We start from the raw sequence: 10,000 nt of genomic DNA, 5'->3' as shown, positions 1-10,000 counted from the left end.
ATTATCATCATACACTCGATGTGGGATCGAATCCAGTCAATTCTAGTCATCATTTGTCTTTTATGAGTATTCCCTTATCGACATTTCTCCTCCTCCCACTCTCAGAGATGGCAGTCAAGAGTCCTGATTTCCCAAGCGCGTGCGTGTTCCTTTCTTCGTCTTGAGTCACCAGCGCCTCCTTTAACTGTTGTAATAAATGTGGTATCGGAGATCTACCCTTGACCAGGGGGAGGTGGAGAAACGGGGGCTCCATTCTCTTGAAGAAATTTTTTTTCCCCTCCTCTCTCTCTCTCTCTCTCGCCTCTCTTTTAAATCACAGAGCGCTCACTCCCGCCATCTGTGTCTTTTATCCCTAATATTAGATGGAAATCGAATCAAATTGGACGTCCTTTTTTCGAGGGGGGGCTGTGGGTGTTTGCCTCGACTTCTAACGCGGCGGGAAAAATCTTTGGAGAGTAGATTTCCAGAGTTATCTATCAGTCCGTGAGGAGTGTAAAGGGCGTTTCGCAACTCAGCCTCGAATCAAGAGACTATAGCACCTTTGTTTGGGCGTGCGGAGTGTGTGTGTGTGAGTGTGTGAAGCAAGATGGCGTTATAAGACTTCTACTTATTTATGAAAGATTCCGTGTCGCACCCCACTTCAGAACGACAGATTTATGAGTCTTTAAAATACACTAAGTCTCACGACCGTCAGCAATAACGAAACCCTCCCACATGCATTTCAGGAAATAAACCACATCAGCAGCAGGAGCAGCGAACGCTGGCTTGTAAACCCACTCACCCACTCGCCCTCGGCTCTGGTGTTGACACATTGGGTCTCTCTCTGTTCACCCCCTTGCAATATATTCAGTCTATGAAAAAAGCTCGAAGAATTTATGCGATGTATTCCCGAGAGATAAGCTAGAATTATGTCCAACACACACGGTTCAGACAAAGCCCTCAGCATCGGATAGGAGGATCAGGACTGGAATAACTTACACCTGCTTGTGTTCTGAGATCAAGCCGCACGTATGGAAGAAACTGTGCTGGATCTACTCCCGTGTAACACATTTTCATATAAATAGAATACAGATCTCAACAGATGCAAGATGAAGATATGATCGGAGATAATATCAGGCCTTAGGATTTTTCCCCTGTATTTTACGTTTTCATGAGCAGCATGTAATTTTGTACCTGGAAATTTATTCAGATATGTGTATCATGGAGGCGAAGATCATGAAAAATTTTTCTCAAGCATTTCGAAATTTAGCATATGTTCGAGGCTCTCCTAAAGAGCAAAGCCAGCATGGAGTCTGTATAGAACATCAAAAAAAGATTAATGGAAAATATAAACTAGTAGCAAAGATTTATCCCTCTAAGTAGAAAGGAATTAGCTACCCACCAATCTCAATCATATAATATAAATTTAAGCAAATTTGATGGAGAAAAAAAAAAGCAGGAAAATTAATAAGGCAAAATTATCTGCATGTTTCGCGAATTATAGAGATAACTCAGTCTTACCACTTATTATACACAGGATCAAATCTCCTATTCGACGTTAAAACCGCGAAACGACTTTGTGGGATAATACCAGTGGGGTAATCCTCACTTGCATCATCATCATCTGATCGGATGATAAGTGGCCAGAGTGGATCCTGGACCATACGAGGTTTGGTGAACATTCCATGTGTGTATGGTATGTTTTGAGGGTCCTCATTCGTGTGAGTGTTTGTTTGGTGTGGAGTCCAGGGTCCGTGTGAGGGATGTGTGTTGTGGGACTTTGTAAGACTTGCAAGGTTTAGGTCCTGGTTCATGTGGGTGTTGTACTGCGATCCTGATAGCCATTATGAGTAGCATGTGATGTGGTTATTGGTCTAAGAATGTATCTATCTGTGTGTGTGTGTGTGTGTGTGTGTAGTACATATATCTACATATCTATATGAGTGATTGATATTCATGACGACTGTTTGTGTGTTTTATACTCGGGTTTCCCTCTTTCTTAACCTTGCATGTCTTTATGCCATATATATATATATATATATATATATATATATATATATATATATATATATATATATATATATATATATACATGTATGTATCGTAAGTTTGGTGGTGAAGGTGCCTGACATCATGACATGTGTAAAGCGATAATAGTCTTGTAACACGGTCGCTGTGACACCAGCTCTCCAGACTGACTCTTCCTCTGATTGTTGAGCAGGAAAACTTGTGTTCCCTCTTACCTGATTGTTAGTATTGCTGTGTGTACCCTGTGGTATGTGTGTATATATATATATATATATATATATATATATATATATATATATATATATATATATATATATATGCCTCAGCTACTTATGTTCTTCCCTTTCTTGTTTTTCCTTCGTGACTGGTGCTTCTGGTTGATGCCCTGCTCTCTGAGCCTCCATCATTCAAGGCGAGTTTCTGTTGTTTGTCTTCGTCACTTGCTGGTGATTAATCCAGGGGATTTAATTCACTTGTCTAGGTCTGGAAACGCTTGCCTTTTTTTTTTTTTTTTTTTTTTTGCATTGAGTGATTGATGGTGCTAATGATTCGCTAAAAAGCTATTAAGAGTCGTAACTGCCTGTCCGAGGCAATTTATCTTGACGTACGAGGTACTGAAAGATTACGTCTGGGAGTTACGGGAGGCTGGTTAGTTACAGAGGTGATTATAGAGGCATAGAGTAAGAGGCGAGTAAATGGGTAATGGTGCTATGGACATTATGATCGCCGCCGAGGGACGGCGTTAGAGTAATGCTCAATAGCACCATAAGACGTATCAAAAAAAAAAAAAAGACACAGAAGCATGATGTCTGAGCGATGATTTATGAGCCGACAGTGTAACATCCGACGATCTGTCATGCCCACCTATTTGAATAGTTCTTACATTGTTTCGAAAGTTTTTTTTTTATTATTATTATTTTCTTAGGCGTCTGGTCTGCCTTTGTGAACGATTACTGTGCGAGAGTATCCACCAAGGTGGTAGTGAGATTAAATCAATGCTGGAATGTCGGACATATACATATATACATATATATATATATATATATATATATATATTTTTATACTAATCGCCATTTCCCGCATTAGCGAGGTAGCGTTAAGAACAGAGGATGAGGACTGGGCCTTTGAGGGAATATCCTCACCTGGCCCCTTTCTCTGTTTCTTCTTTTGGAAAAAAAAAAAATGAGGGGAGGATTTCCAGCCTCCCGCTCCCTTCCCTTTTAGTCGCCTTCTACGACACGCAGGGAATACGTGGGAAGTATTCTTTCTCCCCTATCCCCAGGGATAATATATATATATATATATATACGAACATAGCGAGAGTTTGTGGGTTTAGAAATCATCTCTCACACTTGAGTAAGATGTTGAAGATCTTTTTGAGTAGTGGTTATCACACTCGACCTTAATGGCCTTAACGATCCTGGTGATTCGTGGGCCTAGAGACCAAACAGCCAATCAACAAGAAGCCAAAACACACACACGACTTCTTTGTCTCGGGTTTTGTGATAAACGCTCAAAAACCCATTCGAAATCAGTGGTTCATGACTGACCTCTTCAAAGCATCCAGTTCAACTAACCTATTCTCCCTAGAATCTCATGTTGCACAGTTAAATAACATAGATTAACCTCACGTTTATTTTCGGCGTTACTTAACGATGAACAATGAGTGTGTGTATGTGTATGTGTGTGTGTGTGTGTGTGTGTGTGTGTGTGTGTGTGTGTGTGTGTGTGTGTGTGTGTGTAAGATGTGTTATCAATCGTGATCATCAACTACATTCATATTCAGCTTTGTTTAACGCCTTGAAACTTCTTCTAAGCCTGAACAACACCGCTTACCATCTGAATAATGGCCTTCGTTTCCCACAGGTGGTATACACTGTGGGGTAACCACTACCGTAGAACACCACGTTCAATCTCGGAGGCGAGAACTTTTTAAAGTGTTATGACTTCCTTTGCTGATTATGTAATCAACTACGTAATTACTTTACTGGATGAGGCGTCCTCGGAGGTACTTTAAGTACCTGTCTTAGATTTGCTTAGCCACATTACTCTCTCTGCACACCTGTAATTTGGAAAGAACTCATCCCCACAGCTGTGCAGGCCCGTGTCTTGGTTGACTGGCATCATTATCAAGGTCTGCAATGTCATAAAACCTGAGTTACTACCATTGAGTAATCTTGGTTCCATTGTCGTCACTGGATGTATCATACACTCTTTTTATAAAGATATTGATGCAATTTTTCAATAAAGGTGTCAAACCAATAGGAACAATATGCGAATATATGTCTTAAAGGTACTTTCAAATACATCCTTTACGATTTCCATTTTCTAAAAGGACTTTTCCGTTCGTTAGTTAAAAGAAAATAAGGCTACATTTCAGATGCGCTGAGAGATATGTGTTCTCTTGTATGTCATCTTTCATCTGTGGAATGCTGTGCCTTTGGGGAGTTCCAATTAAACCCCTTGCACTTCGTATTCCCTCCAGGTCCTGCGATCTAAATATAGGATACTCTCCTGCTGCCTTAATAGGAAACACTGTCATAAACTCAGTTTCTGCCCAGTCGACAGCAGGTGCAAGAACTCGGGCGCGGGAACTGTGTCTGGCTTCACAGTAAAACGCAAATGGCTTGGACGAATGGCAGTTGAATGATGAAGTTCTCCGATCTCAAGGGTGGATATGAATTGAATCATTAAGTTCCCCAGTCTCCAGTTTATACGATGAGGCATTTGGTGTATGTGTGTGTGTGTGTGTGTGTGTGTGTGTAATTTGCATGGGGTAGACAGTAATTACAAGTCGGACTGGCTAGTTAGTCCACTGATGGTTAATTGGGCGGTTAGTTACTTTTATGACGTGTTAGTTAGATATGTAGATACTAAGTTATATAACCGAATATGTCCTCTAGGGCGATGTATTTCTACTAATAGTTGTCTGATGGTTTCTTAGGTGATTCTTCAAGAAGGTGGTAACTAGTTTAATGATCATAGGGTTGAATGGTTATTTGTGTAATTAGGTGGTTGGATGAGGGGTGGTTTGTTAGCAGGTTATATAGTCAATAAAGAGGTTTGTTAGCTCATAGAATGGTTTGTTACATGGCTAGTTCTTGGTGGTTTTAAGAAATCAGGTGGGTTGTTAGTTTCGTGAAATTTGGTGATTTGAAAGCTCCTTCCTGTGGCGTGGTGGTTACAATGTTGTGTGGATGGTTCGTCAGTTATCTTGCTTAGTTGTTTGAGCGAACAGTTGCTTGGAAAGACAATTGGTTGCTTAATTCCATTTGTTTGACAGTTTTGATTTGCTGTTTAAGTTATTTGTTCATTAACTTATTGACAATCACTTAGAGGGATCATTAATAAGACAGTTAAAGAGATTTCAAAGCTGTCAGGTATAGATGATTATCAACTTAGATTGTCTTTGATACTGTGAGCAATTTTGATAATTCACTTCTGAGATGATATTTCTTTCAGACTTTCAGGTATTCTATTGCTCAGCTATAAATTTTGATCGTTCCAATGCTAGTTATTAGTGTGATTAACCACATAGCTATTAGCTATAAGATTAACCAACGAGATGGCTATTTAGGCTATGGTTAGGTTATCATTAGTTAACTACATGAATGGTTGAGCTGTTAGTTAGCTAGGGAGTCAATCCGTCAAGTTGGTGATTACAAAGGTTGAAATTTGAATTATGTTTGTGTTAGTTTTAGATCTTTGCTTGCTGGGTCAGATAACATGCTAGTTACAAGGTTAGTCAGCTAATTTGCTCGTTAGATAAATATGTCAGTCTGTGAGCTGCGTAGTTTATGTGCCAGTCAGTCTGTGAGCTGCGTAGTTCATGTGCCAGTCAGTCTGTTCGCCAGTCAATATACATGTCAGTCAGTCAGTCTACGAGTCAGAGATTCAGTGAATATGCAAGTGACTGAGTTAGTCAAATGATTTGCTATGCGGTTGGTTCATCAGTTGATCAGTTGCTAGTTTGTCAGTTAGATATGCCAGTTAGGTGACTGGTAATGTGTTTCGCTGGTTTGTTAACTAGTTAATTGGTTCGTTATATGATGGTTTGTCTTGGCTCCTTTTCATACACAAGCATCATCTTTCACCTCGACGGTAAATATAATCTAAACTTCGCTTTTCAATGTAATTAAGTAATTCTGAATTACATTCGAGACCGTGATTTCGTTTTTGATGTCACCTTGTTATATTTCTTTTTTTTTTTAGAACTTCGTTGTTAATACCTAACATTTCACAGTGGAGTTTATTTTGATCTAGTGACTTTGAATTTGACATTGACTTTGTAACTCTGAGTCAACACACACACACACACACACACACACATACTATGATCCGTCTCTAGTATTCAATCTAGTTGTAGGATTCAGTCTTGAGATTGAATTTCACACTTGCTCGAATCTGAATCTTCTTTTCTATTTTTCTTGACTTCTAACATGGCTGCATCAGTTCATTACACCTTACCCTCACTTCTTTTTCATTTTCCCCGATCTCCCTACTTCATCGATTTATCTTAGTTCCCCTTTCTTTCCACCTCTCTCTCTCTCTCTCTCTCTCTCTCTCTCTCTCTCTCTCTCTCTCTCTCTCTCTCTCTCTCTCTCTCTCTCTCTCTCTCTCTCTCTTCCCCCAACTTCAAGTTTATCTTCCTTCTCCGAGTTCTCTTCCTCATCTCTCTCTTGCTCTTTTTTTTCTCTCTCTCTTTCTTCTTTTCGCCTTGACCCTTATCCTTTCGATCTCCTATCCTCCTGCCCACTAACCCACCCTCCCCTCCAACTGCTGTCAGGTTGCCCTTTTCATCGGCTTCCAAAGTCCTCCAACACCCCCTCCCTTCACCTTCAGTCTCGCCCTTCTTCATGCGTGTGTGTGTGTGTGTGTGTGTCTGTGTGTGTGTGTGTGTGTGTCTGTGTGTGTCTGTGTTCCATGGTTGATCAGGCTCTTCGACCCATGCACTGCCCCAGAGATGAGGTGCCTGAAAGCCTGTTGGAGAGGACGTACAGGGCCCCTTTGTTTGGTGGCAGGAAGAACAAAAATAGATTTTTCGCATTACAGAGGTATGAATCTGTTGAGCATTGCCAGGTAAGGTGTAGATGAGAGAGTGGTGACTGAGAATTGTGGTGTAAAACACGGAATATTCTGATTGGGAAGGAGCAACGTGGGTTTAGGGAGAGGTTTGCTTCGACTTTGAAGAACGTATGTGAGAAATATTTTAGAAATAGTCATTTTGTCTTAATGGTTTTTTGGATCTGAAGAAAGTGTACGAGAGGGATGCACCCTCTGTGTAAATGAGAAGTTGCTATATGTAGCGAGAAAATCTTACCGGGAAGTAAAGCCTTTGTGCGAGTAGGAAGGGAAGGAGGTGAGTGGTTCCTGGTGAAGGTCGGTGTGGATCAAGGATGTGTGATGTCACCATGGTTGTTTAATCTGTTTATGGATGGGGTGGTGAGGGAGGTAGAGTCGAGGAGTTTTGAGAACGACAAGGGTTTGCGGTATGTTGTGGGGTTGGTAGGAGTGCATAGGAGGTGTCATTTGCTAGCTGACACAACTCTGGTGGCAGACTGCAGACAGAAACTCAAGAAAATGCTAAAAAAGTGTGAAAAAGTGTGTGAAAGAAACGGAGATTAGACATGAATAGAATTTAGATCATTGTTTGAGGCGAAGACAAGGACTCTTTGAGTGTGTTTTGTGGAGGGAGAGGAGTGATTTAGGAGAGTGGGTATGGACGTGACAGAAAATGGAACTCTTTTAGAGCTGAGGTCAGTCATAAACTGGAAGCTTCGTCAAAAGTCTCTCTCCCATCAAGTACTGTGTGTGTGTGGAAGGAGAGGTCTTCGTCATTGACGGAAGATATCGTTAATACATGAGTGTAAAGTGGTCCAGTAGTCTCGACTGCCTAGGCTTTCGATGCAAAGTATGGGAAGAAGAAAGTGGATGTGCTGGGAAGGTAACGCCCTGAGGTGATATGTGACGTGAAGGTGAGTTGATCATGTGAATAGATATTTTCAGAGAGACATGTGATAGTGAGTGTCCTCTAACTGCCTTGGTATAATGAGTCCTGAGGGAATAAGGGGTACGGCAAATAAAAGAACTGTGGTATACGGGGGGTGACGTGGTGTAAGGGAGGTGAACCAGGGCGTATGAAGTACTCGAACCTAACCCCTGGAGTAGTTAGCGTGGCTTGGATATGGATGGTAGGTTTGGATTCCGTTACATAATGCATGTGGACTAGAGACTGGATGTAAGCAAAAGAGATTCGTCTGCTTATGATGTTCCCTGGCCCAAAGCACGAAAGGGGACGATGTCAAATGATGAATAGATATATTCAATAACAAATACATGATGTATATACGATGATGATGGATAGACAGACAGATAGATATATGATATGATCTATCCATTCCGCTTCCTACTTTCTACCACCTAACACCTCTTCCCAACACATTCACATCCTCATAACTTGGTGTCTCTTTATGGTATCCAATTCCCAAACAGTTAGGGAAGAAAGCAAAAAGATATAACGAATGTGAATTGTTGGAGCGAAGGTTACAAACACACTCTCAGGGAGCCATCTGATTTGTATGAATGAAGACATTTTTCAGTCTGTTATCAGGGGAGACGCTCTCAATAAGGTTTGGTTATCAGAGAAGTGTGATAAGACCTGGTTATCAGCGTGGGGCATGATAAGGAGTGTTGAAGGTGGAGCAATTGTGTGCTGGTGGTCATCTAATGTTATCATCCATACCAGCGAACAAAATGTCTTTCAAGAATGTACGTACCTAGGAATCTATTTTGTGTATCATCATCTTTCATGAATCATAATATATATATATATATATATATATATATATATATATATATATATATATATATATATATATATATATATATATATACACTGTGTGGATACGTGCGTTAGTATGATGGAATAGGAATGAGAAAGGTACAGAAAAGAAACAAAAAGTGAGAATGAAATGAGAAAAATGTATATAAACAGACTCACAAATATAGACAATGAGAAGGAATGCAATAACACCAGACATAGAAAGGAACAATCAAATGAAGACTTGACAAAATATGCAAGAACAATGTTCAGTGCATCGCAGTGTTCTCTTTCTTCATGTTCAGGAAGAACAACTTCAGACTTCACTCATTCACAAGAACGAAAAAAAAAAAAGATAACAGATCCTACATAAGGAAATATGGAAGACCAATGGAGATTCGAATTCTACTTTTCCCCTTCTTAGAAATAGGATTCGGGATACGTTCTTGCCATAGTGTCCTTATAACCTGGCATCCATAATAGCCTAGATTAAACGCGCCAACATCGTACGTCTGACAAGGGCGAAGGCGGTTGTCTGCGGTGGCCGCGTAATTCGTACCCTGCAGTGCGAGTTGCCTATATGTCATGAACCAATTGTACCTATCTTGACAAATCTATTTATCTTTCACGTAAAGTATTCTCTAGAGTCATTCTTGTTTACGAAATTCCAGCTCATATGAGATGTGACTATGAGAAAGAAAAGTGAATTCATAACACTAATAAATCGCGTAATTTTGACAAAAATTGATGGAAGAGGAACTGAACGTGACGATACTAATTTTCTATTAATGCTTACGTTTCGATGGAGACGGCAGAAGAGCCAGCGATCTCTCGCTTTCAATCTCTCTCTTTCTCTCTCTGGACGACGTAGATCCAACGCTACTCCTTCCACGAGGCGGCTGAAGACCCCCTCCTCCTCCTTATATACCCCTTGACCAGCGGTGGTCCACGCAACGCAGGCATCAAGCACATGAGGTCGTGTGCCCCCACAGCCCCCAAGCACACCGCCCTATTGAGCATGCACGGAGCGAACGCTCACATACTCCTTCGCCCGGGCGGTGAACGCCATTAAGAATACACGCCACACTCAAAACATCTTCGGGAGTGGCCGAGCTGCATAGCCACTAAGGCTCACACGACCTCCGGGATGATCATAGATGGTGTAGGAAGAAG

At 40.9% G+C, this 10,000-nt stretch overlaps 2 long non-coding RNA genes across 2 annotated transcripts in view; one reads left to right on the top strand and one right to left on the bottom strand.

The window, feature by feature from the left end:
* LOC139762040 (uncharacterized) overlaps nucleotides 1–9,724 on the bottom strand; it is a 46,422-nt gene extending 36,698 nt beyond the window's left edge. The window contains exon 1 of the long non-coding RNA XR_011715666.1: nucleotides 9,624–9,724. This is a non-coding gene — a long non-coding RNA (uncharacterized lncRNA). The remainder of the gene's footprint in view (nucleotides 1–9,623) is intronic.
* LOC139762041 (uncharacterized) overlaps nucleotides 1–10,000 on the top strand; it is a 66,134-nt gene that overhangs the window by 52,015 nt on the left and 4,119 nt on the right. The window lies entirely within an intron of this gene.

The sequence above is a fragment of the Panulirus ornatus genome, chromosome 42 (assembly GCF_036320965.1).
Source record: "Panulirus ornatus isolate Po-2019 chromosome 42, ASM3632096v1, whole genome shotgun sequence".
Classification (NCBI taxonomy): domain Eukaryota; kingdom Metazoa; phylum Arthropoda; class Malacostraca; order Decapoda; family Palinuridae; genus Panulirus; species Panulirus ornatus.
The sequence above is the reverse complement of the archived record's forward strand: the minus strand, read 5'-3'. Positions and strand labels throughout refer to the sequence as shown.